Raw genomic sequence first — 7,278 nt, forward strand, 5'->3', positions numbered from 1 at the left:
GCGAGATAGAAGGGGGTTTATGGGCCAGAAAACAAAACCGATGAGTTCAAAAATCAGAATGATTTATCTTTGTGTGTTCTATAAATAAGTGCTTACACACGAGAACATCATCCATTGTTAATATAAAAATGTTAATTAGTGCAGTTTTTAAGTCGGTATTAATGTTTTTACCAGTTGCCAGTAGGCACATCTGGAAATTATCTTTATGTAGAATAGTCAGCATTCAGTGACATGTTAGCATGCTGCTAAAGCTTCTGAAACAAAGAACATTTCCACTGATACAGGGTGTAATAGTAATTGAAAATGACATGCTGTCAAAATATTATATTAGGATTCATCTTGATGAACTTAATTGTAATCAGAGGTGTAGTGAAGAGCAGTAAATGTAGTATGTCTGGGTTTGTCCTTCCTCTGGTTCTACTGTGTGAAAAACATGGGTGGCCTATACCAGTGGTTGTCGTGGGAGGACAGTTTTGCCCCAAGTCTTTCTTGATTCCAATTTCAACTGAAAAGCACTGACTGAATGTTAACTCACGGAGGTGTTTAAGAGGAGCAGCATACCAATCCTGGCTCTGGCCTACCTTTGCTCTCAAAACACTCTTGGTGTCACGGTTTCCACAAGATAACATTATTGAGAGATTTGAGATATTGTGAGATCCATGTCCACATGACTGGATAATAACAATAATTTCTAAATAATAATTCCACACGAGCGGCACAGTGGCGTGGTGCTTAGCACTAATGCTTCACAGCAAGAAGGTTCTGGGTTAGACTAGTCCTTTCTGTGTGGAGTTTGCATGTTCTCCCTGTGTCTGCGTGGGTTCTCTCCGGGTACTCCGGCTTCCTCCCACTGTCCAAAGACATGCTGTTTAGGTTCATTGGTGACTCTAAATTGGCCGTAGGTGTGCATGTGAATGTGAATGGTTAATGCTATCAGATTCAAAGTCACAGAGGCCGCATTCTCAGATCTGCAAGTTTTTATGTACTGCTTGTTGTTGTGCTTTTGATATACAGGAAATACAGGAATATAAATGAGAGCTAAGGTACCACATCCTTAACAATGAATACTGTTATACTGGCAGGATACATCCAGGATTAGGGTGACAAGGACGGGCAGCCGTCTCATCGGCACTGAAGGCTATTAAAGTTTACAGGGCTTTCCTGTCAGTATATAAGGTGCTGTAAGACGTGCATCGTACTGGTTTGTCCCTGCACCTACATTTTAAAAGAAAGAAGGCACATGCAATCTAATCCATTATCTTTCATCCAGTATGTGAGCAAAGTGTATTCTGTCATTTATTAATGTAGTTTGTGAACATATATGTTGGTTCAATTAGTCAATACACATTAAACACACAATGTAATATTTTGGGTTTAAAAAATGAAGAGAGACAATTTAGAAGATAGTAGCATTAAATACCTTTAAATCTCTTCTAAAATCCAATCCAAACTGTATCAAAACACTTCATGGAACCCATAGCCTGAAACCGCTAGAGCAAGCAGGGTGGCAACTGTGAGCAGAACCCAGCTTACATAGGGGGGACCCATCTGCTTGAGGCCGGCCAGGTAGAGAGAGAAAAAGAGAGATGAGAGGAGGAGTGGAGGAGGAGCAACAGAGGGAATGAGATGAGTTCATACATACATCTGAATAAAGCATACATGCAGCGTTTAAACATCGTCAATGGGACCAGGGCCACAGATGAATACTGTGCAGCTCTGCAGATCAGAAGCACACGGCTCCAGGCTGGGGACACTCACGAGAAGTAGGGGGAGGAGGAGAGAGGTTTGGGAGGGAAAGAGTGATGGACACATAGCTAATAACGTGCTATACAGTAGTGGCACATGGATGCATGGGTAGCGAGAGGGAAAAAAGCAGAGGGATCAGTGCATCATGGGAAGTGCCCCAGCAGCCTAGACCTATAGCAGTATAACTAAGGGATGATTCAGGGTAAGAGCCAGTGCTAACTAGCTTTATGTTTTAAGCCTAACCTTATAAGTAAAAAGGGGTCTCAACAGCACTGAATAGGATAATATCTGTATTTGTATTTCATCCCTATTGGCTCTTCTTCACAGGGTTAGTTTTTTTGCCCTTGTTCCAAACAAAACAATCACTAAGTTTAGATGCAAAATACAATACAGCTTTGTTCCTACTTAGCTGTTTACTTGGCCATTGGAAGTGAATGTACCACTCATTTTCCTGTTTACATTTCTTCTGCTGGCAGACTTGTGAGAATGTGCAAACAGGGCCTCCCTCTATTCTTCTAAAAACACCTTCTGGGAAAGGTGGGCATAGCGATATTTGTGCACATCCAAACACCTGCTGATGTCTGAGCATTTCACAACATTTAAACGCATGGGCTTTTCCCTTAGCCCTGTGAAGATTCTCAGCTATCCAGGTCATGATATATCGAAAACAAACCTAAAACGAAGGAGCTGGACTTGTGTGAGTTTTCTTGGAGGCATTTCACAAGGAGTTTAGGTGTATATTAGGAACATCTACGGGTGTTGTGCATCGGAAACTCACATAAACAGGGTCTGCAAATGGTGGGATTCATCAGGTTAGGTGGCATCTTCTTTTGCTTGATTGGTGGTCCTCTATGATGTCTCAGTCCAACTCCCGTGTTGAAACATCTCCAACAAAACTCAAACAAGTCCACTTGCCTATGTTTAAGCTTTGTTGTAGATATTTTGGACATGCATCTCTGTCCTTACCTTTGCTAACTGCTGGCTTCTTGGCTTATGAACAATGCACGAAGCTGACGTAAACAGGTCAGAGGCCATGATAAAACGCCGGACTGAGACGCATGGTGTTAACACACTGTATTATGTTGTCAAGCCCAAGCACTAACTGTTGTCAAATGTAACAAAATGTGCATAATATGGATGTAATGAGACAGGAAATTGTTTTTTAAACATGAATCATGACTAAACAGGGTCCATAGTAATGGTGTAGCCTACTTTATGGAATTTATTTGGCAACATTTAATAACATAAATGTCCATGATTTCAGATGAATGTCTTTTCATGATTTAAATAACATTTGCACATCTCAAACAAAGCCAGGAGACTGAGGTCAGCAGGAGTCTAAGAGTCTAGAAATAGTGCAGGCCCTCTCTCTGGGATTTGTTGACTTGTCTTCACCCTGCCATAACAATTCAAGTCTTGTTGAGTCATGTATCCAGGACACAGTGTCAAGCACAATGTCAAGTACTCAATGTTAATGTCTCAAGTGCAGATGAGAACCGAGGGACGGACTATGCAGACATTACATAACTTTGAAATACTTGTATATGACTACAAACAGTTCTCATTCATTTAAGTAACATACAGAAGTACCACCTGCTCCTACAAATGGAAAGCCTTTCATCCAAGACCAAGATGCCATGACAGACGCTGCTCAGGTTACCTTTACATTTGTAATGGGTGTCAACGATCCCCAGGAGGGTGAACTTCTAAAGGTGACTCATCATCATAGTGATATGTGCAGAATTAATTGGCAGAATTACTGGTAGCTCAGCAAATGTGATCTAAATTTAATAGATATATTGCAATTAAATTCTCATTTCCTTTCATTCTGGACACTTTTATTCTAGACTCACCCTTGGGTCAAAGACCGAGGCGCCAGTTTTTGGGACTCTCATGAATAACTACTCACTTGTGAAAAGATCCAAGAACTACATACCGTTAGGGGCTTATGCTCTGTCCAATAGGAATGCTGAAGTGCCATTTGTGAGTCAACGTCATGACATACAATAATGGGTAGAAATAATGGTGGTCTATCAGACCAAGTGTTATCCTCCATTTTTCTTACAGCGTACCCTTATGTCTGTACACTCACAGTGGCAGTAATCATCAGTTTCTGCCGTATGGCCATGAGATACTCAGTTCCAAAAGCACTTACAGTTTTTTAGAAAAGGTCCACTTTAAATTAGAGTGAAAAGGCTGTCATAGCATTCACTGGGTTGTTCACATGACAGGTGCTACAAAGAGTTTAAATGAAAAAAATAAAATAGAAAGAGAAGTACAACACTCCACCCATCCCTCACCATCACACAGTTGGGCAACTGTGCTGAAAGTGCTTTCAGAAACTTACAGGTAATGGATGACTATACAACATTGGAAAGGAGTGGGGAAGGAAGTGTTGAATGCTATCCAACAGAACATGAATCCCGTTTGCTTCTGTCTAAGATGTACTTGTTTAGTTGTTCAACCGTTTTCAGAAAACCAAGTTCCTTCACACGTTTCAAGTTTTGGAGTGCAGGAAGCAGCGATGAGGCAGATGTTCTTGTAAGTATAAAGGTTGATACTATGAGAGTGAACAGTATTATCCCTATTTTGTTTTCAGCCAGACCAGAATATTGTGCAAATTATAATTAAGTTGAGTATTGGGTGGTTGGATTGCAGATCTAAACAAAAACCTAAACTCTCCAGCATTCAGGTAGAACTGAACAAGTCACTTGGATGAGCAGTGAAACATCTTCAAGAAAACTCAAGCAAGTCTTTGTTTTAGATATACAGTTTTAACCACCTTCCTAATATTGTGTAGGTCTCCTTTGTGCTTTCAAAACAGTTGTGACTCATCAGAGAATGGACATGGTCCTTCTGAGGGTGTCCTGTGGTGTCTGGCAACAGATTGTTGTTAGTGGGGGCCTTTGGGTCCTATGGGTTGAGGGGAGGGGCATCAGTGGATCAGGCTTTTTCCAGCGCATCCCACAGATACTTGATCAGTTTGGTTTATCAGCTCTGCTCTTATTCAAATACAAATGTTGTATTAATTAGTTAAGGATGTCACACTGCCATCCTTTCATAATATGATTTCTGATGAATTGGGATTATTCTAAGTTCAGGCGTCATTTTCCAGACACCATTGTGCTAGTATTTATGTAATGTTTGGTTTTATGAGTGGTTTCTTGCAGGGTGTGGATGTAAAGAAGAATAATCGATGCTAATGGCTAATACGATCAATGGCTACTAAAAGACGGCTTGTGAAATACTAATGAAACAGTGAAAGGCCTTGGGTAAGTGGCAGTGCCACTGTGTTTTGAGAAACGTTTCCATCTGTGCTGTGTAAGAGGCGTCTGTTCAATTCATGACAGCTCACAGAGACTATCTAAACACTACAATGGTGCTGCTCCAACAATTGCACAACACTGACTTATGAATATCAACACACTGAAAAGGATATAGCCATTCTCATTTTTTATGGAAAAGTGATAAAATACCTAATCTTGCTTTTGTGACACAAACTTGATTATAACATGCTGAGAAGACAGAGAGAGACAACGTTTTATGGGAACTCAATGAATGAGATGCCAGGCATTTAACAATTCAGCATCATCTCATGAGGCCTTCTTCCATATTATAACAGGAGCAGATGGTGGAGGCCTCTCATGCTTCCTTTTGCTTCTGCAATCTGTTAGTCAAATAATCTGCTGAGAAGAACAGGAAGACGTATTCTTGGACACACCCCAAAGAGTGTGGAACACAAAAGCCATTAGTCTATACAGGCTCTCACAGTCTCCAGGAGAAAAGCTTATTTGGGTTAATTAGGCAGTGTTTGTAGAGCTGTGCTGCTCATTAGTTTATTCTGCAGTCATCTGGTAGTGTTTTATCAATGTTCTGTGATGACAGGACAAATAGATAGCCACATCATGGCAACGCCGCAGCCACAGCTGATAACAGGTGGTAGTCTTTACCTTGAACTGACCGCAATCATATGGGTCAAACATTAATTGTAGAAATGACATCTGCTTCTGTTACCAAAAAAAATAAAAAATACTTTTAAAGGTGTAATATTAGATATATGGTTTATATTCTGACATTATTGTCATAATCTTTTGGAAATAACAATATAATACTTGTAGTTTCTATAGTGCTTTTTAAATTGCGTGTCATTAAAGAAATCGTAGGCGCACAAGGAGATAAACATAGGACAGGTTGCCCATAGAAAACATCTTTAGAAGCTGTGAAGAAGATCCCCAAAACAACATCTACGGAACACATGGGTGTAAATGTATATCTACAGTTGGTAGAATTAGGGTTGACCCTAACCATCTCAACTAAGTGCCTAACCCTAAACCTTACCCTAATCCTAACCATAACCTAATCGTAAACTTTACCCTAAAACTTTACCCTAAAACTTTCTTAACCCTCAAATAGCCTTGTGAAAAAGTGAGGACTGGCCAAAATGTCCTCACTTTGTACAAATGTCCCCATTACAATGGTGCACATCTCAGTCCCCAGAATGATAGCTATGCAAGAACACACACACGCACACACCCACCCACACACACACTCACACTACCTAACTTTAACCCTCAAATCGAGTTTCAACAGCTTATAATCCTCCAAAAGTTGTGGGATCCAGAAAAATGGCCCCATGTGGACAACGTGGTCTCACAACACATTCTGCAAAAGATTTTAGCCCTCCACAACATATTAAAAAACAAGAGCACACACAGAGCACACAGCAGCCCACTTGTCTTTGTCGTGCACACATCCCATACACACAACAAACAGGCGGAAGCAACTGAAACAACAGTGATAGTGATAGCAACCCATTGTTTTGACACAAAAGATGTTTGCACAATTTTCTATTGTGCTCCATGGAGGCTTGGCGGTGGAGTGCAGGCGTACTGTCATTCAGAAGAGATTATACTGCGTTGTTCGCGATTCTTTCAAAAAGCGTGTTTCTTTTTTGGCCTGTTTACCTAGAAAATGTGAAAAAAACACACATTTTATTTGAAAATGCTCGAACCTTGGGTAGAAGGCTCCTACAGCAGAGTTACAGAGGCTGTGAAGTACAAATCTTTTATCACCACCGAGAGGCCGAAAATATTTGGACATAAAATATTCAGCTCATCAGTGAAATATGGGGAAGGTTATATCCTGGGCTGGGCATGTATGGCTGCTTTTTCTGGTACACTCATCTTTTTTTGATCAGGAAACAAATGACGTTAGCAGCAGAGTGCCTGTCCAGATCTTTATCCTGCAACCAGACACACTGGCTGTCAACCAAAGCTTGCCAAGTCAGTCACCAGTTTAAAATCCTGTCTACTGAAAAGGACGGTAAAGACAGAGAGCCCTCTAAGAGACATGAACTCTAGCCAGGTACTTTGAGGACGTGGAAAAGCATCCAAAGAAGAAACTTTTGACAGAATATTTTTGTGCTGCAACAAAATATTAGATTTTCTCACTTTTGTTTCCTTTGGCCTTCATCTGTAAACATTTGCACCTCTGAAAGAAGAGGACTAAAGGTAGAGTACTAAAATAGATGGT

This window comes from Chelon labrosus (assembly GCF_963514085.1).
Source record: "Chelon labrosus genome assembly, chromosome: 16".
Taxonomy (NCBI): domain Eukaryota; kingdom Metazoa; phylum Chordata; class Actinopteri; order Mugiliformes; family Mugilidae; genus Chelon; species Chelon labrosus.